The sequence below is a fragment of the Gopherus evgoodei genome, chromosome 3 (assembly GCF_007399415.2).
Source record: "Gopherus evgoodei ecotype Sinaloan lineage chromosome 3, rGopEvg1_v1.p, whole genome shotgun sequence".
NCBI lineage: Eukaryota > Metazoa > Chordata > Testudines > Testudinidae > Gopherus > Gopherus evgoodei.
In genome coordinates this window covers 211435259-211462069 of record NC_044324.1, presented here as the reverse complement: position 1 = coordinate 211462069, position 26811 = coordinate 211435259, and the positions used below count along the sequence as shown (strand labels likewise).

At 39.2% G+C, this 26811-nt stretch overlaps 1 protein-coding gene across 2 annotated transcripts in view; it reads left to right on the top strand.

Moving 5' to 3' along the window:
* MACROD2 (mono-ADP ribosylhydrolase 2) overlaps window positions 1-26811 on the top strand; it is a 1360465-nt gene that overhangs the window by 645299 nt on the left and 688355 nt on the right. The window lies entirely within an intron of this gene.

The following is a 26811-nucleotide window of genomic DNA, read 5'->3' as shown; positions in this document are numbered from 1 at the left end:
TCAGTTCAGAATACAAATTTTCTCCTCCACAATCCTTGAATTTGTAAAGGGAAAAAAAGAATTACAATTGTCTGTTATTCCCAACAATTTCAGTGCAACTTTTCTTTTTTAAATTTAGCTGAGTAAAGAAGTTTAACATTGAAGGCTTATGATATATTTTTTTAAGTGCTGTTCTTTTTCTTCTTCTTCTTCTGAAAGAAAGAAAGAGCTCTGTCACCACTGGTCTTGGCACAACTCACAGACAAGTGGAAAAGCCTCTTATTGAAATTTAAACTGAACACTAACTCATTTACCCATTTAGTTCCTGCAATCTTGTTCAGATCACACCAAAGTGCTTAAAGGTTCACTGCCCCCAAAGTCTGGGCCCAATAAAAGGAGTTTTGATCCTTTTGTTTCAACACTGGCATCAAACCACCTCCAAAGGGATTGGCTTACTTGGCAGGAAGTGTCTTATGCCAGTGGCCTATCAAGAGACCGATCCCCATATCAATCTCTGTCTTAGTCATGCCTACGCTCAAACTCAGACCCAGATATTGGGGACAGTAACTAAGGAAATCCGGTCATCCACTGAAACACTCCAGTGCTCCAAATTTATGTTGTCGTTATGTGTGTGTGAGTTTCTGAAATCTAATATTAATTGGAGTGGGTGGATGACTTTAAAAAGTACTTACAATTTATTTAAATTTAAATGCACCCCTGCAGATTTTGAAACCCAACCAGTCTAGCATTGTACTAATGCAGGAAAATCTAGAGGCGAAAATAACTAGCATCTACCTTCACTATTTAATATGAGTAACCTAAAAATAAATAGAATGAAATGAAACTAAAACAAACAAACAAAAATCCCTCCACAAAACCGAAAGAGTATAAATGATTAAAAGTAAATTTCATAAAATAATGTTGTCTGTTGTAATGATGTAAGGTAATAAAATGAACCCATAAGGATTTAAAATTGTATATACAAAATAAATCTGTGGATATGCAAAACTTCTTGGTTGTCAGTGTACTGCACACTTTTGCAGCTTGGAGATTCATGGCATGTGTAAGTTGAGTGTCTGGTCTTTCTGAGCCACAGTCCACTACACCAAAGGACAGTATCCATTCACTACTCATTTTAGAGGATCTGAGATGCACTTTTAAATAGTTCTGAGTCTCACTTACATAGGGTGTTGGTGAATATACAGAGATATAAAAATATCATTCCTGAGCATACAGACGCCCCCCCAGGTTACGCAAACCCGACTTACGCAAATCCGCACTTATGGAAAATGTTCCATAAGCTGGAAATAGAAGGGGGAGGGGTTTTTTGGTTTCTTTTTTTTGCATAATGGTCGGGTATACGTTTCCGACTTATGCAAATTTTGAGTTACGCAAGGCATTCCGGAACAGTACGCTTGCATAAGTCAGGGAGCGTCTGGGTTCAGACGCTAACAGTCTGTAACATTTATGCCGCTCTGATCCAATCCAGGTTCATACCATCTACATTACAATATGATTTATATCTTTACAGTATCCCTTTAATATCTATGCACTGCAAAGAGATGATTTGGACTCTATCATAGATTGTTTAGCTACCTGCATAAATAGAACTCCATGGCACATTTAGTCATCAAACCAAGAATCATAATTCCTTGAGTGTATTGAAGCGGTTGATTTCAAAGAACTAGATAGGATTAAGGTTTTTAGAGAAGCTCGAGGAACAATCTGGAGAAACTGGCTAAAAATGCAGAATAACAAGAAGAAAGAAATCAGTGTGCCTTGCAAAGATGGATGTAAACATGGTCTCGCTTGCTCACCCCCCATTGTCAATTCAGTGAAAAGGAAGTTCTTTCCCTGAGAAAGTAGAGATGAATTGTCACTTAAGCATAATGTGAGTTTGCGATGATTCTCAGTGCAGGGAGTGTAAGGAAGCACTGTGGTTCACCTGCATCGATTGCAGCAGCATCCAACTCCCCATAGTGAAGACTAGCCCTAAGTGGCATGCAGACTGGAAAGAATTGCAAGAGATACAATTGTAATTCCTGGCCAAATGAAAGCACAGAGCCTGTACAATATATTTGGATGAGCAAAACTTCCCAACGGTATTTTAAAATAAATAATAAAAATGATAAGGATTTTGATTTTCAGATGATTCCTATCCAAAAAAAGGCTGAGCTGCCTGTAATTTTGATGCAAAAGTGGCAGATCTGAACACTTCACATCTGACTCATTTGAAAACATTCTCATGCTTAAGCTTTCAGTACCTTACGGGCTTGCTTCTGGTACATTGGGTAAGGTGGACAAGTATAAAGTAGGAATAAAAAGAGAGACAAAAGCTAAGCCTGAGAGTGTGAATTTTCTTGATTCTTGACTGTAAAGTTTGAAAAATATTTTTTTAAAAAGCTGAATGTGAGGTAAAGATTGCCTGTATCTGCATCACCGTGTGGGAGCAATAATCACATGACCATTAATTCAACCTGACGTGAGGGATATGCAAGAATATAAATAGCCTGAATGTTGTGCTCTGTTTATTAACCTGAATTAAAACACTTAGGTTATCCTTATTCTCCAAGAGCTGCTTTTGGATTGCATCTCTCACCCTCACATGTTATATGGTCCTTTCACATTCAGACTTTTCTTGTTTCCTTTAGAATAGCCAGGCAATGTCTCTTCAGCACTGCACTGGCTCCATGTACTATTCTGTTGAGCATCATTGTGCACATGAGATTTGTTTAGAGCAGCATAGGGTCCCACAGCAGAGCTATAGCCACACTTGCTAATGCTGTTTAAGATTATTCTGCACCCTAGGAATCTGACACAGAGCCTATCCGATACAGCAGAACTGCACTTCAGAATCTAAGCTTCCATTAAAAAAAAACCCTCTCTCTTCCTTATGGGTGTAAAGAATACAGTCCAAATACAAACTCATGGTAACCAGGGCAATGTTGTTTTCCTGAGTCACTGGTCAGCTTGAAGCAATACCTCTGAGAGGAGTGAACTGCTCCAGTCATTTAGGAGTGTTATCTGTGAAGTATCATAGCAAGTTTACCCATCACCATTAACTATTTGATTTCTGAACATATTTGCCAAAACATTCGTTTACTGTGTCTGCCTACTGCTGTTGGACAAAATAGCAAATATAGAGGGATGGAGAGCAGAGGATATGAATCCCTTCCACTTCTCACAATGGGAAGAAAAGAGATTTCCCTAGTGACAGAAGTCTCAATCGTCTCCTGATTCATAAAAAGTGAACCAAAAATATCTTACTGCTTCCTGCATCTTCTTGAGTACAGACAATATTGTTCACTTCCCTATTCATTCAGTTAATAACAGGGTTTTTTTTGATTTACCTGTAACTGCTGCTGATTTTTTCATTTTGCCACTAGATCCGTAGAATTTACATTCACTTTGTTTCAAGATATACATGATCTTGTCTATAGTGCTCACATTCATACCAAAGAACTTTTTTGGTCAGGATAATTTTTTTCCATATATTTATATATCTTCCTTCATCGAACATTGGAAAAACACAGCACAAGTATAATTGCATGGAGTGACCTTCAAAAGATTCAGCGGTTCAGTTTAGTTCAGGACCCTCTTATCCCAGACGCTTTATCCAAAGTGTATCCCAATTATCTGAACTGCAAAGAATCGGGAGGGTTCATATCTTGTCACCGAGAATCCAGAAGACTCATGTGTGCCAGGGCAAAGGAGACTGTGAAATAATAACAGCACCACATTTAATTAGAGTCAATGAAAACTCCGAAATGATTTAATTATGTGTGCTGAAGATGAAGGCACGAGCTTGGAATTAGGTGGTCAAAAACAGAGACACTTTTCTTAGGTTGTTAGGAGAGGATCAAGGATCGTGGTGGGTTAGGAGAGAATGGTGGGGGAGTATAGGAGGGAATACCGGCAAGGAAGTGTGAAGTGATGATTTGGAAATGACATCACTTAAAAGGTAGCCCAGTGTAAAAACAGAAATATATGTTTTGGCTGAACGAACTGCATGGGTTATGGAGGAAGAGCACACAGAGGTGGCTTTGCATTATGATGTGCTGATGGAAGGGTATTAAAATAGACTAAAATAATTGAATTAATATTTAACAGAATGAAGACCAACTATTTTGTGGTCTCATTGCCCTTCAGGTGAAACATTACACCCTGCTGTGTGAGGCAGTGGGTGGATAATGGTTTGCTGACCACTAAGAAAGTCTACATTTTGAACACTCATACTACATCTTGCAATTGGATTTCCTGCACTGTTATATAGGTGGCCATCTTCTCCTCCAGCTGCTGCTTCCTTTCTCTGACTTTCTACAACAAAATGTGGTTCCTTGCGCCTTTCTATCCCTCCCTGACAATTGCTAGCCAGCCTTATTTTTGCCATTGGCCTACTTTCTGCTACCACCAATCTGGGTTTATTCCAGTTCTCTCCTGGTCCACTGTGGGCTTCTGGTAACTGGCCTCATAGGTTTGTTCAGGTAGGATGTCAGGTTCAGTTAATGGTGTCATAACTACTATGCCAGGAGCATATGTCTGAGGTTTTTTTAGCACTGGAGAAGCAGAGGGGAGAGTCGGTCGGGCAAAAGTGCCTCTTCATCTCCCTATTGAGGGAAAGTATTCGGTAACAAGTATTGTTACTTGTGCCTCTATGTGGCCTGTAAAATACTAGAATCTGGTTGCTCCCCAGGGGGGTCAGTTGCACAAAGGGCAGTTTCTTGAGGCTGCCACTTGAGAGGCATTTTCATTTTGATCTGGGCCAGAGTTGTTTTTTATAAAGATTGTAGAGAGCTTTAACTAAAAGGAAGTATAAACATGTTAATAACTACTGTCATACCAATGACTGGTAATCCCAAAGGCAGATCCATAGACAAAATGTGAGCAGCAGACTGTATCATCCAACTATGCCCTTTCTCTAGCTCTCAGCATCAGGAATGGCCATGTCTGTAGATGCTGCTAGGCAATTCCCAACGCCCTGCACTGTGAAACCTACCTCTGCGCACACTGTGCTGATGGGATTTGCTGTATTGAATTGTGAGTATGTCTTTCAGTCACAGGTAAGACATGCATAGCTCCCTTATGGTTAACAAAATAGAATTATGCAGAGGTGACATCAATGAGTTTTACAGCTAGTGTTTATGAAGTTTAAATATGAAATAATAGATGTTCAAATTCTGTTGTATTACATCAGTATGTGAACAATTTCTTAGTCCCACAGACTTTGTGTGTAAGATTAGAAATATGTATAAATAAAGTAATATATAAAACAAGTTAATGAGGAAATACCACATTTGCATTGAAATGTGAAAAAAGATTGGCTGTAAAGGCACGAGTTAAAATAAATCAAGTAATTTATCCATACTTCGGGTCAGGGTTTAACCGGCTACCCAAGTCTGGATTCACTGTCCAGTTAATAACTGCTGTAGTCAGATCTGTATGGTACCCCAGTACCAATTCAGAAATTATAGCGCAAATGACTCATTTGGGGAAACACTCATATCTGCAGATCAGTTTTTTGTTTCTTGATTTTTTCACTGGATTTGGATGATTGCTGTCTGATTAGTGTGTTTAAATGCTGCTTCCAGACAATGATGATGTGCCTTTTAATTAGCATCAATATTTCTATTCTTTGGGGGGAATAATAATGTGCTTCTTTTTTCCCCCTTGGCTGCTAACAGATGGCCACTTATTACACATCATTAAAATTCTGACATCAATCATTTTTATGTTTTTTAAAATATGTTCAGAATTTAAATCAAATAACTCATATGAGGGAAAAGCTTTTTACATCAGGTTGTTTAGACTTTGAAGTACTGATGAAACAGCTCTTGCTGATAGCCTTGATTTTTGAAGATGTTTTGAGTATGATCTCAGGTGTGTCAGTTGAGAGCCTTACTGAGTTTTAATTCACACACACACACACACACACACACACACACACACACACACACACACACACACACACACACACACTTGTGTCCTTGCTCATTTTTAATAGGTGTATTAATTTGCAAGAAAGGACCAAGATTATCTTGCAGTGTTATCATGTAGTGTGTAGGCTTTCTAAATGCTAATTAATTCCAAATTCAAATTCTGTACCTGCTGTTTAAAATGGCTGGCAGCCTGTATTCATCACCTGAGTGACAGCTGTTTCCAACCTAATTTAACTTTTAAAAAAGAAGAAAGAAAATAAACTCTTTCCATGGTAATAACTGCCATGATGAAGTGATTGTTAAAATGATTCTGGTATAAGTACTTCAAGGGTAGGATTACAGAAGTTTATCTGTGTCAATTCATTGTTGATTTTGGTGATGTGTTTGTATTGGGGATGAGAGTATTAGTTACAGGAGAACATATTACTATTGTGATGAGAGAAAAATTGTTTTCCTGATCTATTGTTCAGTTTCTCGGAGCACATACATGTCCCATTAATGGAATCTTTAGGCAGAATATGGCCCTATATATAAAATGATCATTGAAATGAACAAACAATTCCTAGTCAAAATATGATGGCATTTACGGCTAGGGAAGTGTCTTAATTTAAGTATATGTATAATCTTCCAATCAAAGGGATTGTCTTTAATCCTTGCTGCCAATAAAGAGCATATTTATTAGTTATAATTCTAGTGCATATTCTGCTAAACCATTTAAATATCACTCAAGGTAATTTAATAAAGAACAGTTTTGTATTTTAAATGTTATATTCAAAGATCATTGAGCTGTCATTTGTCTAGCTAGACTCCCTCAAGCAACAATGAAACTGTAGCCTTTTGTAATTAAAAAGGATCTTAAGGTCATGTAGGTAATTTCCAATGTTACGAAATTTAATCTGAGCAGTGAATATCATCGAATATAATGAAGATATTCACATGCATCTTTGGAGAGGATTATTTAACCTGCCTGAAGGATTGAGGCAATGAGATATTTTCATTCTGCTGCACAGACGAACAGACATTCTAATTTCCCCCCCCAACCCACCTACATATTTAATTCCAATTTTTGTTTTCATATCAAATGGACACCGACCTAACATTAATGGGAATTACTTAAACAATGATGCCAGAATAAATCCAATGATTATTACAGTCATTATTTGGGAAAATTCAATTTTTTTTGTCTTGCTAACATGGTTTACAAAACCAAGTCACCTATGGGAGGTATTTTCCATTACAGTTGCTGTCAGGGATGTTGATGTGTGTTAGTTATGGTGGAATCTATAGAACCTTTCCATCCTATTTTGTCATTTAGGCTTCAGTCTACATGGGATGGATTTCAAGTAACTCCAGTGGGACTGGCATACGCCTGTGTGGAGGTCTTGCAGGCTCAGGGGCTTAAGTCCTATTCAGTAAGACTTCTCTGTTCAACAAATCACTTGAGCACATTTAACTTTGAGCACATGCTTAACTCATATTTACTTTAATAAGTCTTACGCAGATGCTTAAACATTTTGTTTTACTAGCACTTTACTGAATTATAATGAAATTAAAGCAAAACTGTACTATTAAAATATTTCAAAGTTATTGAAACCAACTAGATTCATTGGAAGACTGACCAGCTTTCTGTTAGAAAGGTTCTAAAATTATTATCACATAGTCAGCCTTTCCTTTTTTATTGCCCATTTTAAAGCATCAGAATCAGCACATTATTTAAGTATCTCTGTTATGCATACCAGCCTTTTACTTCTGACCTAATGTTCCATTTCTTGTAAATAATTATTATAATTAGTGATTGAGAATGCATAGTGGAGAGCATAAAGCCTACCATATTGGTTTACAAAATGTTCTGGAAAATGTAAATTATTTTAAAGGATTGCGGTCAGATTGTTGCAGGTTACTAAAATGCCTTTCATTATTACTCATTAGCGTCAAAAATGCATTTTTTAGTCCAGCATGCACAAGGGTTTTTTAATAGTATAGTTTCAAGACTATAAAAATTATTTCAGCATTGTGGTTAAATTAACCTCTCTGTGCACTGCTAAATGTATGTATTAATTTATTCTGAAGTTTGATGTAGATTGATGTTGGTAGGCAAAGTGAAGTACGTTCCATTTAGCAGGTAGAGTTTTATTTTGAATCTGGCTAGTGATTAGAAAATTAACACTATGAAGTATTTTAATCCTATTTAGCTTTAGTTTTTTAAAAAGCGAAATAAAATCTAATATTTGTTGTTGCTGTTATGTATTTATTTCCATAGTGCTAGGCACGGTGTATACACATACTAAGAGATAATGTGTCAGTGTGTTTAAGCCTCATTATTATATGTTTTTTTTTAAAAAAATTTAGCTCCTGGAGGCATGTGATATTCTTGAGAATCTCAATTTTATTTTAAAATAAACAAAGTTTCTAGCCCTCCTGACTGCAGAAGAAAAGCTTGAAAATGTACTCCGAGGGCTCCGTAAAGGTTAAAAAAAATGTGTGTGATTAACATAAATAAGAAAATATGTCTTAAAGAAATATTTAGCATTGGGAAATATTGGACCTCAACCAAAACTGGGACATTTTTTTCAGGCAAATTAATGTGGGAGCCTTCATCATTAATTTACCCAGCTTCCCCTATAAAGATTGGAACTTCTTTTAAGATGAGCTCTGAGAGCAGCAGATGTTAGTGAATTTGTAGTAGCATAACTCCTCCAAGAAGGACACAGGGCTTGTCTATATGGTGAGTTAGTCCACATCATTAGGGTGTGAATTCTAATGCACACCAGCATGTACATTAATTGGCTCATATGGAGCCTGCTGGTGCACAGTAAAAGTTCCATAGTTGCATATTAATGTAGGCACGTGAGACTACATTAATGTGTACTAGGGAAACTTTTAGTGCTCGTTAGAATATAGGACCCCTGATGTGGACTAAAGCTTTGTGTAGACCAGCCCACAGTCAGGGAAGGGGAGCCCATTGAGCAATCACAGGAACCAACTACCTGTACCTCAGTGGATTTCTGAAGCTCACAGAGAATTTGGAAAATCTCTGTGTTTTGAGGAATAGAACTTTCTAGTCTGTAATGCCTCTTGATGGGAGAATTCGAGGCATGTCTGTGGGACTAACCCACTGAGGGGACAACGCTGTTGTATAATGTTTAATTGCACAATGTTGTGAATAGGAAACAGGTGATTTTTAGTAACAAAGTATTAATGGACCTGAGTCTTTTGGAGGGGAGGGCCTATTTGTCTTTAAATACTAGAACTAAATATTTAATTATAATTTGACATAATTGTTGCAGTGCTGATGCTAAAAACGTTTAATGGCTGTAATTGGCTTTATATTATAAATCCTTGACAAAGAGAGCACCACTAATCCTATTTTTATCTTATATTCACTGTCTATTTTGTTCACCATATTGTCACCTTCAAAGATGATCAGTTAGCCATACTTTAGACCAGGCAATTGGTTGTTTTCCGTAGAACAAGTTGATTGCATCAATACTGCTGTAAATCTTCACTGGCCTGACAGATTGAGTGATCAGTTTCGTGTCTCAACCCAAGTCGTAGATGTACACAATATATAGTTTTTACTGTGGGCTAGTATACTGACATTTGTCCTCATTCGTTATTAAATATAAGCTTGTAAACAATTTCAGTTTGGTCTATAATACTTCTATGGGTATTCTTATCTTTTTGTCTCATTTAAGAAAAACAGCTGGAAATAAATCTCAGATCCTCAAGCAGAAGGAATATACTATGTCACGTTGAAATGTAACATAAAGGATTAGATTTAATTTGTTTGAAGACCATTGGAAAGAAGTAGATGTGTTAAATATCTTTAAGGGAAATGGCTGTCACGTTTGTTTAAATATAATTGTGAACTGTATGAGAGATTGTGCTGAGCTCATATTTAATCAACCATTTATTGCTCTGCTCATGCTACTATTTAAGCTGTGAATCCAGGACAGTTCCTGCATGTAAAAATCAGTGGGTGGTTAATGAAAGCTTTGCTTACTTGGCCTGTAACGGACAGTCACCTTTGAAGTCTATCTAATGTGGCAAGTGGTGACAAGCTACTGGTTATAACCTCTCTCAGAATATAATCCAGCCAAAAAGTGACTAATGAATATGACAGTGTGCAAATTGGAAGTATTCTTAAAAACAAAATGAATACAATTCAGATAGAATGTAATCAAAATGGCTTCTCTCTACGTGACAGAAATTAGATCCCTGAGTGGCCGTTAGCAAGCTTGCGAGGTAATATAGAAAGGGAGTACCTGTGTCACAGTAAATTAGTGTCCTTGGGTGAAGTCCCTGTTACCATGACCCCTTGAGTTTTTTAATTATTTGAACTGCCATTGTTTATGGAAAAACTAACTGGGAAAGTTAATTAGGTATGACATGAGTTGTGGCTTGGTGTGTTACTAAACTAATTGTAATTTTTCTGTAAAATTAAACCTGAACAAGTCTGCTCCACATATATTGTATCAGTTAATGAATTCTTAGTTGTTACTCATGACCCTAATATTTTGGATTGAACGGGTTAAGCAAAAGATCTGTTGTGGCAAAAATTTTATGCTAATTCCTTTCCATAGTGTCAGTGAATTGGTACTATTTTAATAGACATTATTAAATGGTGAAAAAAAAATTGATTTATATATCTGCTTTGAAATGACAAATAGAAAATAGTGAGAGCAAACAGGTAAAAACCCAGGGCAAAGTACTGTCTGTAAATTGGTATGGAATCCTTATAAACAATTGCCTAACTACAACATGTATAGGCAAGAGGCTTTTGTTTGCCACGGGGACAAAATGATTGCTCTCTTTTTTCTTAACTGCTGAATTATCAGAGTAAAAGGCATTTTGAGCCTGTAATAAATATAGATTCTCTTTTTGCTGACTTTGAGAAAAGTAATTAAATATGAGAGAAATTCACCCTGGTGAGGTAGGTCAGCTCAAGACGAGGTACCACTTAAATCCAGTGACTTATGCTGGCATAGAGGTGGGAGCTCTAAGATGCATCATTAAAATGTGATCCCATGTTTCCTTCTCTTTTCTCTCGTCTCAGTTTAATTTCTTTCTGCTTATAAACTTCATTTTGAAATGCTTGGTTTTTCCTCCTCTTCATTTTGTTTAAGATGAATCTCTTCAGTGTTGCAAGGCATGCGTTCTAGCTCAGCCAGCGGGGCACGGCATTGTACATCCTGGATTCCTGGAGAAGGGTACTGGGAAAGACATTCAGATTCGTGGCAATAGATGAGGAACCCCTCACCCATCCCCCTTTTTTTTTTTGCTCTTTGTCTTCCACATAGGTTTGGGGAGAGAGGAGCTAGATACTATGGATGTCTTTCTACAATGAATTTTGATCATGTCATAAGAATGTTGTAAAATTAAGGGAATTCAGAGTCAATTAATGAAAATGGTGGTTTGGGGCTGCAGGGCTAGACTTTAAGAAGAAGATTGGACACAACAAAAAGAAGTGATTACGATGGTTTAGGAAGCATGACTAGGATGCAGCTCTAGGAAGAAATAGAGAGCTCAGTGCTAAGGACCTCTTTCTACTAATGTCTCTACCTTCCTCTTCCTCCTCCTCCTCCTCCTGCTCTTCCCTGATCACTTAGGGCTACTGCTATTGGAAACAACTACAACCTCTTCTCTTCAGACTGCCTGCACTACCCAGGTGTTGCTGTTTCAGCTATTGGCCCCATCCTGTGTGGTCATATGCAACTGTATATGGTCAGGAGGCAGGACTTCTGCCTGTGAGAACACCACAAACCTGGCATCAAGCAAAGACTTTAAAAAAAATAATGTTTTGCCACCACATCAGTGAGCAAACCTATGCTGCTGTACTAGTCAAACAATGTTCCTTTGGAAGGCTCTGCTCAATTCTGGCCCATTTATATGAACCTGTTTTAATGTAGAAATAACTGTAAGTGGGCACCAGTTGCTGCTTTTTCAGAAATCTATATTTGATTGGTCTGTAGGATGAGAGTGCACATGTAGATGTTAGGATGCTGCTGGTATCAATTTAGGAGAATGATGTCCTACACTGCCCTTGAATTGACCACTCTGAGAGCAGACATTATCAGCCTATGTTATGAATGGAGTTTATTGCAACATTTCTGGCACTGACTGTATCTGAAAAAGCTGCTGCGTACTATGTCAATGATTCCTGTGTAATACAAAATATCTCTCCTCGTGTGCTAACCAACTCCATTTTGAACGAAAAATAGCTTGTCCGTATATGTATTTTAACATATGTGTATGTGTCTCTAAATCATATTTTTTATTTGGTGAGGCCTTTACTGTATTTGTCAAAATTTGGTGTTTCCCTGAAACACTCGGCTTTTTTGTTAACTCCCTTCCATCTTCATATTCACTTCTAAGTAAATTCTAAGGTTTTGTAATCGGCTTCCTCTGACATTAGAACAAGAGTTGATGGATCTTCTGACAAAATTTGTTGTAATGACATCAGAAATCCAAACAAACTTTGTTCCCTATAATATCCCAGACAGCAGAAATTAGTGAGGTATAGCAGAAATAGGTTCAAATCCAAACCACAGGATTAACCACTTCTTCCCAGATTTGTTCTAGAATTTATGGTTTACACTCTAGTCTAGAATGAAGGCGCCTTCTTGCAAAAATATCTGTTAAAAACAAAATGTATAATTCTAAGAAATTGAAATCAAATACCACTTCTACTTTATTCAGAAGGGTTACAGGAATTGTCAAACAGCTTTGTGGAAAATAAATATAACAGCAACAAAATATTGGAATCACCAGGATATGTCTATGATATTACAATATGTAAATACCTAAAGCATAAACTCATATGTTAGCATTCCTTTGTCCTGATGGTAGTATTATTGAATACTCATTGCATTTTTTGGTTTTGTTTGATTCTGAATTTTTCTTAGAAAAATGAATAAAGAGGAGAAAAAGCACATACGATTTGAACAGAAGTGACTCATTCCTGATCCCATTGCAATCAATGGGAGTTTTGCCATTTGATTTAAGAAGAACTAGGATCTGAGAGAAGATTTAGGGGCCTTAAGTGGGGCTCCGTAAGCCTTGTGCTGTCCTTCAAACAGGCATGTATTTTGACCCTGGGAAAACTGTGATAGAACTATTTCAGAAAATTTAGGAAATTCCTTTTTGGGATTGTTTTTTTTTTCAAATGTCCAGTACAGCAAAACTCAAAAATCCATTATTGCACTTGTACATTATATATACTATATATAACCATATAAAATGGTTACTTAAAAGTAATAGTACTCGGTGATGTGATATGAGTTGTTGAGGCATCTATGTGTGAGACATAACAGAAAACCAAAAACCTTGAACAGTTGTTTTCTTGGTTATTTTAGTGCGTTTACTAACACACAAATGAGAAGAGTTTTATCCAAATGTGTTTGATATGTAATAGGTTTCCAATATTTTTTAGCATTAAGCTTCTTTTCATTAAAAAATCCAATTCTCCACAGTTACATAATTGATGCAAATTGGTGAGGTTAAGAGCTGTACCATTTGTGTGATGTGGTCTTCCAGGATGAAATTACATTTTATTCACTTTCAAGCACAGTGCTCATTTGGGAGCAAATTAATTAGGGCTGAGCTGATAACTATCTGCTGCTGTTCTGCAGTCATGACACACTAGGGCACTGGGGATCTGCATGCACTTCAGTGCATCAAAAAATACATAAAATGTCTATGCTTATTGGTTCTAGAACTGTTACATGGTATTTTAACTAAATGACTAATTCCATGTTCAAAACAACCAAGAGTTTAACATTCTTGAAATGATTCCAAACACTGGACTACTTTTCCACTGGGAGTGCATTAGTTAAAGAGCTACTCCAGCTCATTTGAGAGCTATTTCCCATGAGCCAAAGAGAGGGGCTTAGTGTGTTTTGCCCCGCCTGCTGTACTGTGCTCTTTATGCTTAGTGTGATTCTGATTAGGAAAGGTGAATCTAGTGTAAATCAAGCATGACGAAATGACTCTGGATAGGGACTCCCCCTGTGAATATTATTCATGGAAAGGGCATATTTGGAAGGATCCCAGTGGGAACCGGATATGGATCATCTCTTTGGCTTCATGCACACACTGTAAGTTGGCTGTTTCTCTGTGTCCCTATGAAGAGAGATCAAAAATTCATGTAGCAAAGAAAATGACATTAAGAATCTCAGTCAGTGCTCTAACCGTTGAACCTTCAGTCAAAGCAACAGAGAACACCATGTGAGTCTTCTGAGGATTTTCAAAGAATCCTTGATTCAGTGTCTACGCTTGCTTGAACACTACTGCTTTCTATGCACGTGGGAATTATCCTCTGTCACTTTGTGCACTGTGGTATTTTTGGTCCACAGTGTGTTTTATAATTAACCTATAAATGCCAACTGTGGCTTAAAAAATTAAACAAATAAAGAGGCATGTGTTCCATATAAATGTTGTTTTGTATAAGTTCTGTGCAGTATTGATTTAATGCTCTAAATTGTAAATGCCTTTGAAAGCATACACTTTCTAGAAGCAGATATTAAGAGAAATGTAACTGTAGCTTAATCATGAGCTTTTCACTGACAGTACTGACATTTACTTATTTCTGCACAAATAGATGTATCATTACTAATGAGTGGGACTGATGCCTTATAATCTAAATACAACATTATAGTCTACATATGTCAGCCATATACCTGACATTTAGGTTTTCCATTTTTTGCAGGTAAAAGGTAATGTTTTGCAAGGAGAGATCTAATATATCTCACATGTTCCACTCAGTAGGTTTCAACCTCAGGGAATCAGCTTAATGGCAGGTCACAGGTGATTGCTTATGGAGGTCACAAGCAGATCTGTCATCCAGTGGCTGTCTGCTGGCACTCAGCACAGGAAGCTGAATATTTAGTAACACTGTTCTTTCTCCCTGAAGTGCGTTACCTGTGGATCTTGCTGTGAGTGAAATTGAGTAGTATTGTGTTAATCCAAGTCAGTTTTATTCACAGCAGGTCTGCAGGTAAAGGGCTTCACTACAATGATTCTACATTTCTAACTAGCCACTTGTTGGATTGAACTTGAAATAAGGCAAGAAGAGGAGAAAGAAGAGGCAAGAAAATTGAATGCCAAAAGAAAAGAGAAGAGGAAGATGCAAAATAGAGAAAATAAAAAAGGAAACACAGGGTCCTGGAGAGAACAAAATAGGAAAGATAACAATGGAGGATCAAATATCAGAGGGTAGCCGTGTGGAGGATCAAAAAAAGTATCACTCTGTTCTTAGTATCCCTTTATAATTTTTCTTCTGAATACTGGGAGGGAGGTTCCCAAAGTTTATGAATTTGCACCACGTGATTTGTCATTGGATACATCAACTATGTTTTGGTTCCCCAATGGATCTAAGAAGAGAGAGAATTTGAAAACCATTAGTTTAAAAAGAGGAACATTGACTATGTATGGAGAGATGTATCAGTAATGGTGTACATTTTCCCGTCTAAATCATGTGGCAAAATTGGGGCTGAACTGCATATTTCTGGGGCTTTAAATCAGGAAACAGAAAACTGACAAGGATAAGAAAAGACAAACCTGTATACAGGTTTCTTTTTTAAGCTGCAGATACCTAGCCCATAAGGTCATGCACAGACTTTTGAATGTAACCTTTTCATCATACTTGACACAATGGAGACAAGGAAAACATGCTGTCAGACAGTTCTCGGAAAGTGGTGTATGCAGGAAAATGTCTCTGGCCCTGATCCTCCTCCTTCAGCTGCAGTGTTGCCTGCTGCGTATAACCAGAGTTTGGGAGGCTTTCATTGCTATAAGCCACAAAGAAGCTCGCAGGCCATTTGGGAAATGAGAGAGACCTCTGAACTGGGCTACTTATGACCTGTTCAAAAAGAGAGAAAAAAAATGTGGAGAGAGATAATAGATATGAATGTACCTATAGAATACTGTAGCTAGAACTTTATAATGTTAAAGCAAGTACCACCACAGTATCTGTTGCCACAGGCTGACATATGATTGTCAGCCACGCTGACTAAGAAAGATTTTAGTCTTCCATTTCATATACAAAGGTGAAAATACATACAAAAATCATCTTGCAACTGGCTAACATTTCATGGGCTTCACTGACAGTAGCAAAGGAATAAAACAATGTTTCTAGGCTGAAATAGCTAAAACCTTCTCTTGTCATATAAAATGGGTAGGATGCTATAATATACAAGCAAATATATACAGTGTAACTGTCAATTATTGTTCTAGTAATCAACCTCTTCATTTTATGCTGTAGGAACAAATGCACTTTTCAGTTACTTTAATATCCTACATTCTTTAAATTAGATGCTGTGTAAACAACATCTAAACAGCACTCTCTTACATTATTTTGGAAAATGAATAAAAAATGTGTTCTATTCACTCATCGATTGACAGAAGTACAGAGTGTCTAGGATTATTACTCACTTTCATATAAAGCAGATCTAAGTAAAGGTCCATTCCCTAGCATTACATTTGCTGCATCTCAACTCATATGAGGCTGTTCATCTATTTGACATGCTTTCAGTGGAGAATTGCTTATCCATGCCTGATCCATCCTAGTTTCACCTTCCAAAGGAAACTAGCATAGGTCAAATGTTGGCAAGATGGATTGAAAAGCATTTCCAGCTGATGGAAATGCTTTTGGTAACTGAGTGGGGGAGTCTGAAATCCAATCTGTTCTCAGTGGAAAAGCAGCAAACAGCCAGCCCATGTTTCAACATAAATGAACTATTCCAGCATCTAAAAAGCTGACACATACCAGGTTTTTAAACACCAGGGACCAGGCATCAGCAACTATTTTTGTGTGTGTGGCACAGTACAAAACTTTTTTAAATTTTTTATTTATCTGTTGTGCACTGGCATGCCAAATGGACTTCTGGCTTTCGACATCTTTAATGATGTCACCAAAACATGAGTATCTCCACATTTTGCTGCTTTGTTCCTGTTTTCTGTTGTGGTTTTGGTTTATTTTCCCATCTCTGTTCTTTTTTTTTTCTCTTTTAGTATGAACACATCCCTGTTTTCTAATCTGACTTTTTGTTTATCCTTCCCCCTCACCCCCTTTCAATTGTCTTTTCTTATCCTTGTCAGTTTTCTGTTTCCTGATTTTTTTCTTCTGCCTTCCCCTTGCAATCCCTTCCTATGGCTTCCAGCATGTTGTAGTACATTTTTTTTTAAATAAGGGTCTGGGATGTGCACTTTGTTGAGCTTTAGTTATATTAGCTGTTCCCATACGCACATGGTGTTCTTCATACCAGGTGAACAAAAAATACGACATTCATTATAATGTCCATTGAAACTGCCCTCCAAGTTACTTGAAAATTTCCCCTTGACTGCCTCTGTTCTTTTCTTTACCCTCCCACCCCGACCCCTTCCTCCCAGCCTGAGAAGGATCCAGCTGCCCAGAAACCAAGGACCAATAGAAGTGTTTTTCATTGACTAGACAATAACAATGGGAGACTGGTAGTGAGCTGAGTCAGACTAAGCACAGCACCATTGAGTGACCTCCTTCTCTTTCTTTATTACTGCTGACCCTTTTTCTTCTTCCATCCATGTTCCCTGCCCCTTGTTCTACCCAGTCACCCTCTGATGGGCTGTGGCCTGAATACATTTTAGGGTTCTTCTAGACAGAACCTGTCCCCCTTTTCATCAGCAGGGAATTAAGAACCTAGAGCTCACCAGCTGTAGGAGTTATGCCTCTCAGGGTATGTCTACACTACCTGCTGGGTCAGTGGGCAGCAATCGATCCAATGGGGATCGATTCATCGCATCTAGTCTAGATGCGATAAATCAACCCCTGAGCCCAGTCATCTCCTGTACTCCAGCACTATGAGCAGCACAAGCAGAGTCCACAGGGAAGCGGCAGCAGTCGACTCACTGCGGTGAAGACATCATGGTAAGTTGATCTAAGTACGTCAACTTCAGCTACGGTATTCATGTAGGTGAAGTTGCATAACTTAGATCGATCCCCCTCCCCCATAATGTAGACCAGGGCCCAGCTTCAACAGGAGTCTCTGCCTTCATTCTCTGATGAGCGCAACTGAAAGCTCCGCTATGAGCCTGAAGATGCAACTCAAAGAGGTGTACAAGTGAGGAGGAAAACAAGAACACCCAGGTCCAGAACTACTGGGAGAGGTTCTGTGCTGTAAGCCACATACTACTGCTCAGCTCCCACATATATAGCGAGACTGAAATTACGTAGGACCAGAGCCGGCTGAAACTCAGAATTTACATTTCATGGGAAATTTAGACATTTTGAAATTTGTTTTCATTCTGATTTGGAATTGAAACAATTACTTTTAAATTTCCCATGAACTGCAGATTCTGAAAAAAATCAGTTTTGAAAAAAATTTTTTTTGGAAAATCAAAATTGTTTCAGATTGTCAGTAGTAATACTGCAGTGGTGCACAACGTGTCACTCTTTCATTACAACACAAACAGGGGACACTTTGATCTAGAAAAGATGTTTCAATCAGTACTCAGTATCAGCTGTCCTTAAAGATTTTTAAAATAAAAATAATGGATTATATCAACTTTTATGTTATGTCATATTATGACATATCATGAGTAGGAGTACACAATATGTAAAATAATAATATGAAATAAACCCGTGAAATAAAATTTAAAACAAAATTTCAAAATTTTCCCAAATGAAATTTCAGAATTTTAGAAAACATTTTTTATTTCAAATTTTTAAATCCATGTGATTTTTTTTGTTGAATTATATACATTATTTAAGAAGTTTGATTTTAACCAATATGGTGTTTTTCATCCAAAAATGTGACTTTTTTTTGACCAACTCTATCTCGAACTATGTCTAAACCTGAAACTCTCATCAGCTACATTCTCCATATGCATATTTAATCACCTTGTTCTTCTCCTCCTCCTCCCCTGCTCCATATGCAATCATAGAAGCAAAATGAAGTGAATGAGATATTTTGTCAGTTTCCTTATGCTTCTATATTTGCACATTATGGGATTTTTGTGTTTGCGCAAATGTCCAGCACAGAACCAATCCAAATTCATGCAATGACGTGCATGTTTGTGGGAATATTTACAGCCCACTTTGTGAACTTTATTTAAAACTAGCTTGGAAATATCTTTTCACCAGCCACTAATAAATCAGCATATACATTTATAGTCTAGTTTGAAACAGTTGTTAGCTTGTCTGGTTTTCTTGAACATACCATCCCAGCACCTCCTGATTAGTACAGCTAACTGGAGTTTCTAGCTAACCCTGTTACTATACGTCAACCATAGTTTTCACTTATTCCCAGGAAGAGGCAAAAAAGACCTCAACTTTATCTTAATGTGGCCATTTTATAGTGCATGGAGTATCTTTGTATTCTGCACTTGCCTATAGTAAAGAAAATGAATGACCACTTAGTTCAATGTTTGATGAGAGTTACAATAAACATTCCTCCAAAGTTAAGTATCAGTATGTCTTTATATGAGAACTGACCTTCAAGGACAGTAAACATATTGTTTGGCAATCACTTAATTACAGATGTTATCTTCCAAAAAAATTCATGTCACCTGCTGGATAATTAAGATGTCCTTGCAAGTAAAAAAGTTCTTGAGTTATGTTATCATAATGTTACAAAATAGATGCTAGACGCCGAGGCCACATAATAGTTACTAGAGCTGCGTACTAATGTTGATAGTTTGACTAAATTATTTTCCTCTTCAAACTATTAAAATGAAAGATGGCATTAACTGAGATAGTAACAGTATGTCCCATATGTTTTCAAGAAAATAAGGCCATAGGTTTCTTCTCTTAGGGCCCATTTCTTACCTTAGATACTTAGGGGCATCAAATCAGTGTCTGATTTTTTTATGGTGCAATTCATGGTGATAAATTGCCAAGTATTTACAAGTGGAATTAGGGTTATGGCTTTAAATACAACAGAAACTTTAGTATTGGTGATGTCAGCCAGCACTTTGCAGAAGAGATTAAGAACAGTATGTACCTCTTAGAAACCTTGTTTCTAGAAGTTGAATAGTGTCACGACTGAAGTATCTCACTGAGATTCTAATGAGTTTTACTGTAGTTGATATCCTCCAGCCTTATGTAGTTGGTTTATTCCACAGGCTTATTTTGTTAAGAATTCAGGGAGGGAGAGGGTAAATTATTCAGCTAGTGAACAGGCGATTTCCCTCTCTGGAATCTTAGTCAGACTTGTAGCTGCTTACAGTAAAGTAAAGTAAGGAGAGTGTGTTTTGGGTTGAAACATTGACCCAATGTGCTTTAGGATTGTTCCACACAATGCCAATACAACATACCTAAGTCCACAGCAGAATATCCAATTTCAGAGGGGAATCCCAAGAGGAGCATGATTTGGCAGAAAGGAACATTTTCAGCAAAATGCCCAGTTCATACAATTTCTACTTTTTGGGAACTACTTAAATGACTGTTGTTTCAGGTGCACAACTGATAACACAATGAGGTAGAATAATTTACTCTCAGTGTCTTTCTCTTCATGTGAGCCAATATGTGTATGAACTAATATAATTTAAAGGTCCCAGTTGAGAAGTGTCTGCAGACCAGCATGGGACAATATGCATACAGGCAGACTTTATGAAAATCTGAATCAGAAGAGTTACACATATATTCAAAACTGTATTAAGAGTTTTATTTTCATATTAACTGTTGGAAAATGGGTCTTTCAGAAGAAACAAACCAGCATCACATAATAATATTATAATGGCTATAGTAATTTTGAATAATGAAATTACTAGTGAGACCATTTGTTTTCTTAAACAAAATGAGAGACACTTAAAATTTACAAAATATTCGTTAGCCAAAGTTACATGAATAACAATGAGTGATACCTGGAAAATGTGCAGAGGGAGTGCGGATAACCTAGCACTCCCATACCTAAGTCCATGTATTAGGAATACACATTTGGGGTATGAAATAATTTGGTAAAATTCAAGCAGCCCTGGAAGTACTTTGGCATCCACAGATTTTCCCTGATACAAGGATGTAACCCAAATTTGATATAGCATGGTTGATGTACTGATTCATGATTTGATTGATACCGCAAACATTTTTTAAAAGATTAAGTTCTTTTTTTTAAAAAAGATTGGAACAGTCCACATAAACTGGGTCGAAGCAAAATAGTGACCCCCGTGATTCCAATCCAAACCTCCCCAAACGACACACCCTCTTCAAAGTGAACATACTCTGTATTTATACTGCACTGCTATTCCAGCTGGGCATTAAATGTTGGAGAGGCAAGTAAGAACATGTCCAGAACTGGGTGTGTGTTTATGAGAATTAATATAACAGGATAAAGTTAAAATACGTAAGTGACTTAGGAAGTCATTTAGGGTATGTCTACAGTGCAGTGTAAGCCAGGGTTAGTAGAACTTCAGTTAGCAGATTCTGGATTTGTTAACCTAGGGGTTGAGTATCTACACTCATTTGTAACTCCAGGTTAGGAACTGTTGAACCCTGGGTCCTGACGTGGGACTGCACCATCTACACTGTATTATGTGGGCCCAAGTCCAGCCACCCTATCCCAGACTTCCTAGCACCTTCCTAAAATGTGGCCGCTCTAGCTCTTTGTTTGTGGTGCACTGTGGGGAAATTTGGCTGTCCACCAAACTTGATTGTGCAAAGGGCAAAGAAAGTCATCCCATGGGATTGTGGGATATTTTTGGTGGACTGTCAGAGAAAAAGTCCAGTGGGGCTATGTCTACACTGCAAAACAATTGGGCTTGAACACTGGCTCTTGTCCTGACTCAGGCTCGGACCCGCCATCCCTGTCGGGTCCTGGGATCCTGGGCTAGCATGATTTATGTATTGACAGAACAGGGTTCAGGCTTTAGCCTGAATTTGAACCCTGAACTTATATTGCAACATAGACATACCCTTAGCGATCCTCTTTGTGGGGAAAGAACTAGGCTGTGAATTTGAAGTGCAATAGCTATTCCATAAATAACACTCTTGTTCTGCACTGAGTCCCTTTCTGCGGATTACGTCAATCACCTTCCAAAGTGGATAAACCTAAACTTCACAAAAGCTCTTTTAGCATGGACTAAGAGTGTCTATGGGGGATTGAATGTGGGATTATTCCTCAGTAGATACTCTGGGCTTTTAACCTGTGTAAACAAGTTCTTAGATTTGAAAATTTTACTTGGACTGAGTAGGAGTTTCCTTGTTCAACAGAAGGAAGAAAAGAAAGGAAACTGTTACCTTGACTCCACATCGCACTCATTACAATCCCAGACAACCCCAGTTACTTCATGGTGCTGGAGCATGAGAGGTTCTGTAGGGGTTCAGACCTTAGTGATTCTGTAGCTGCAGGATTAGCACTGTGGTCTGAACCCGCCTCCAGCAATATGGAAGTGGATAAATTGATCTGCACATTTAATTTTCTCAGGCAAACTGTACTATACATTTTATATATATATATATTTTTTTAAATAAAATCTGAGTATTGAATGTAATGTGTGACATCTTGACAATTTTAACACAGGTATTATCCTGTTAGCAATTGTTTAGTACAGTAATTGCAAGAGACAAAAGTGGAAATTAATTTGTATACACGGATTTTGTATAGAAGCTATTATTAGCTGCTGCTAAGAAAGGACTAGAGAGAAGTGATTCTTCTTACTTTTCATATGGCTGTCAGTTACTTGGAAGAAAACTGATTGATTAAATACTCTCGCCTCCCCACTCTCCATTTTTAAAGATGTTTTAATGTGATTTTAACTCATTTCTTGTTCTGGAGCTTTCTAAAAGTATTTTAAGTTACTATTTGTTCTTTTGCAGAATGCTTTATGGGAGTTCACTTAAGTGGTTTTCTCTATTTCCTCTGATGTGACTGTATTGTTTTACATGTAAGGTGATTTTTTTTTTCATGTGCAAATGAGTGTTGTAAACACCTCTTTCTTTAAACCAGTTTCTTTATTACCTGCTCCTGTCATTGTCTGGGTATACCACCAGAAGGACAAGTGACTTGTTATGGGTTTAATCAGGCCACAACTTTATTATATAGATGTCTGGGACTACCCAGCAGATAAAGTGTACAGTGCAGCAAATCCATGCTTATTCAAATCAATTTTCTAGGGCTTCTACTAGCCCCCCTTTGTTTCCATCCGGGTCCCCCAGCTGATCTATGGCTTGGACCTTACTATCCACCAGCCTTGTAAGAGGATTAAGGAAGGCTATGAGACTGGCGGGGGGCCTGGGGAGGTGTGTGGCTCCCTGCCATACCAATCATAGGAGTCCCCGAATCCCTCCCCCATTCTGTTTGTTTATCCAGTACCTCCTTTTAAGTCCTTTACCAGGCCATTTATCTGGTCACTGGCTGCCTGCACTGAACATCTGTCACAAGGAGGCGCCAGCCATTTGCTTGGCTGCTCCCCCACAACCCCGCCAAGTTCCGAGACATCTGTAAATGACCTCTTGGCTAGCAGTCCTGGGGAGAAAGAACCTATTGTCCCATGTGTGGTCGTCAAGGGGCTCCAGCAGCTGCATTGTCCTTGACCTGGTATGGCAACAACCACCCTTAACGGAGGGCTGCGTAGGTGGCCCATCCTTTGGATCCTTGAATTGACAAGATCCTTAAAAGAAAACAAAATAAACAACTTGTAAGCTGGAGCCAAAAATCTGCATTCCGCCCACCACGTGACATTCCGAGGTTCCAGAGAGCCCATGGCTTATGTATTTTGGCAAACTGGAAATGAGACAAGGCATCTGCTATGCCATTATCCATGCCCGGCACATGCTTGGAAGAAAAAACAGATGTTGAAGATTAAGCATTGGAGAACAAGTGCCCTTACCAACTTTCCAATCCTGTGCGATCTGGAAGTTTGGCAATTGAAAACCTGTACCACTGCCATGTTGTTGCACCAGAGGCACACCCTTATATTAGCCTCAAATTAATAACCATTTGTACCTCCACAGTGATACCTCCTTGACTTAGAAAACTTTTCCACACCCGCAATTCTTACCACATCTGTGTAGTGACTCGTATGTAATTGTGTGGTCTGGCTATGCCAGCCGTTGCCGTTGCCACTGGGCACAAAACACCCACCCCGGGGCAACAAGCCTGCAAGCAAAGTTCAGCTCTAAGCCCAGGTAGGCTAATATAGTGGAAGGGCCTTCTGTTTTGTCCTTCGCTAGGGGTTTCCCCAACTATTTAGCCAGGGCCTGAAATGTGTCCAACAGGTGAAAACACTCATTTGACCCAGCACGCCCTGCGAACAACAACTATGCAAATAATGCACTATTTGGTTTAGTCCCGCTGACCCCACCACTACCTAGTGAAACATTGTACTGAATTTCTGAATAGCTGCACAGGATACTAAACAGCCCATGGGCATAGCCTTGTCAAAATAAAATTGCCGGTGGTAGACGTTTTGCAAAGATTCCTGTATTTACAGGGACTGCAAAAACAACCACCTTTATTAAATGCCCAGCAAATACTATTACGTGCCCAGGGCACCTTTCGAGCTTGTTATGGTATGAACAAACCCCTGGCACCCTTGGTGTTATGTCCTTCAACCACAGTGTATGATGCCACCTTATTCCAGTTTGTGTTGTTGCCCTTAATGGAAACTGCTTATAACATGCCCCCAAACATGTTGTGTGTCCGCCTAATTATGTCTGTATAATTAACCTGTATAAATTAGCCCATATAAAGGAGGGCTGCAGCCTGTGGATGTTATGGTACAGGCCTACTCATACACGACGAGGGCAGCCTCACAATTTTTCCCATGTTCTAGGCACCCTTGGCCTCCTGGGCAGTTCACTTTTTTGCTTGCCTTATCCATGTTTACTGTTTGTGAACACCTTCCTGGGCCATAGGGATAATATATCCGTGAATTTGCCTGTGAGGATTTTATATTGAATTGCACTGAGTAGGTGAACTGCCATTGGGTAAGCTACCCCAGCATAACCATACCGAGGACTGCATGGAGGGAGTTCCGCAGAGCCCTGCTCCCCTATAGGCCCCCCGGGAGTTTGTACTCTGTCCCATGCAGTTACATGCCCTGATGGCCAATGAGTTCCCATGTTGCCCAAACTTGAGCCCAGGCTAGGCCTACCCTGTCACCCTGTGCAGACCCCTCACATCGAGCTGCCTGAAGCTGCTGTAGTACATGCAAATTAGCTTGCAGCAGCTGTGTAATACCATCAGTGCCCCCCCACTGAAGGTGCCACCCTGCGGTGGGTCTGCCCAGGCTTGGGCCCAGAGTATTTAATACTCCCGTCGGCTGACTCTTGTTCCCCTTAGGTGAACTCACTGAGTGACTGGTTGAGCATGGGTCCCTATACTTGGCTGTGGCACCTGCAACTGCCACCCTTTGCCAGGCTGGATACCACCTCTGCCACCCATTCCCCCAACGTCTGTGTGGTTTAGATTACACTCGCCTCTGGGATCAGCATTACCACCATCCCTTGGGTTAGATGGAGGAAAATATCCTGGGTCTAGGTGACCTTGTGCCCCCTGAAGCGTTGTAACGCTGTGGAGAAAACCTCAGAAACAACGTCACTGACCGTTTGCTGTCCAGCTTAGCTGACTACCCCATTAATGCACACAGCCTGCCCCCCTGAATGCGGGATGCTTTCCTTTGATCATTTGCCTCCCTTAGTCCATGAGGCTGCCCTGGGTTCTTAAACACACCACCCTGAGCAGGAGCAGTCCACGTGCTTGTGAGCCCTCTTGCCCCTGCTGCAATACTGTCTGTCTTGGGGTCCCTTCCAGTCCATGCCCTGCGCTGTAGCCTGTGCCTGTCGCCTTTCCAGCAAAGCCTGAGCAGCAAGCTGCACCTAGCCAGAAAGAAGCATGGCTGGCACATGAAACAGTTAACGCCCCCCCCCCCCCAAACACACGTGGATTATTTGAGACTCTGACTAGGGGCCTTGCCAAATCCTCTTCCCCAAATGCAGCTTGCAGCCTGCCTACTGAAGGCTTTCAGTCTGATACCTGCACTTGCAGCACAGCTGGTACATGAAACAGTTACATTTTCCTTGCCTTGCTTCATCCCTCTCCCCATGCGGGTTGATTAGGATGCTGAGAGCCTGAAGCCAGAGACACAGAGCTTTCCCCGTTAAGCCACCCCCCATGCGTTGGACCTACACACTCTGTCTGAAAAAACTGCAATCCCATACACGCACCCGCAGCATGGCTGGCACACGAAACTGCCAAATCCTCCCATATTCTGTCCTCCCCCCCGATGCACGTTGATTGTTTCAGACGCTGACCCCCCAACACCCCCCCCAGGAGGCGCTGAGCTTTCCTTGCCAACCCACCCCTGATGTGTGCCACTTGCATATTCTGCCTGCCCTCCCCTGCCTCTGGGGCTGGGGGGAATCAGCCCCCCGTTTTCCTGAGCTCATCCTTCTCCATGCCCCTGGAGCCATGCTGCTTAAGCAACCCTGATTGTTCTTCCCAGGAATCATGCTGGCTTCCTCACTGCTTGCACATAGAGATTTGCCTCACCCAAGTATCCTACCTTTATGCACATTTCTGGGAGGAGGAAGGGGAGGGAGTCATTGCTGCAAAACTGACCACGAAGCACCTTTTGCAGCAGTTTCTGACCTTCTTCCTTCCCCCCCACCACAAAGCAGAGCTGCCCTTGTTTGGCTATGTCCAGACAACTTCTGCCCCCTTTTAGCTGTGCTGCAGTCATTGTCATTTGCTGTGGAGATGAGAACCTTAACCTATTTTTAAAGACAACTAATATAAAGTTTTTTTTCACATTATAATTCAGCTAATAAAGCATTGGAAACATTATACACTAGGTACTTGCCATTTGGATTTTCAGGGAAAGGCCTAATACTGTTTTCTTTTTAATTGATATATTTTACTGTGGAACTTAATGCACTTGTTTCTCCTGCTAATCCCTAGAACTTTCTAACCTTGTTACTGCTGCT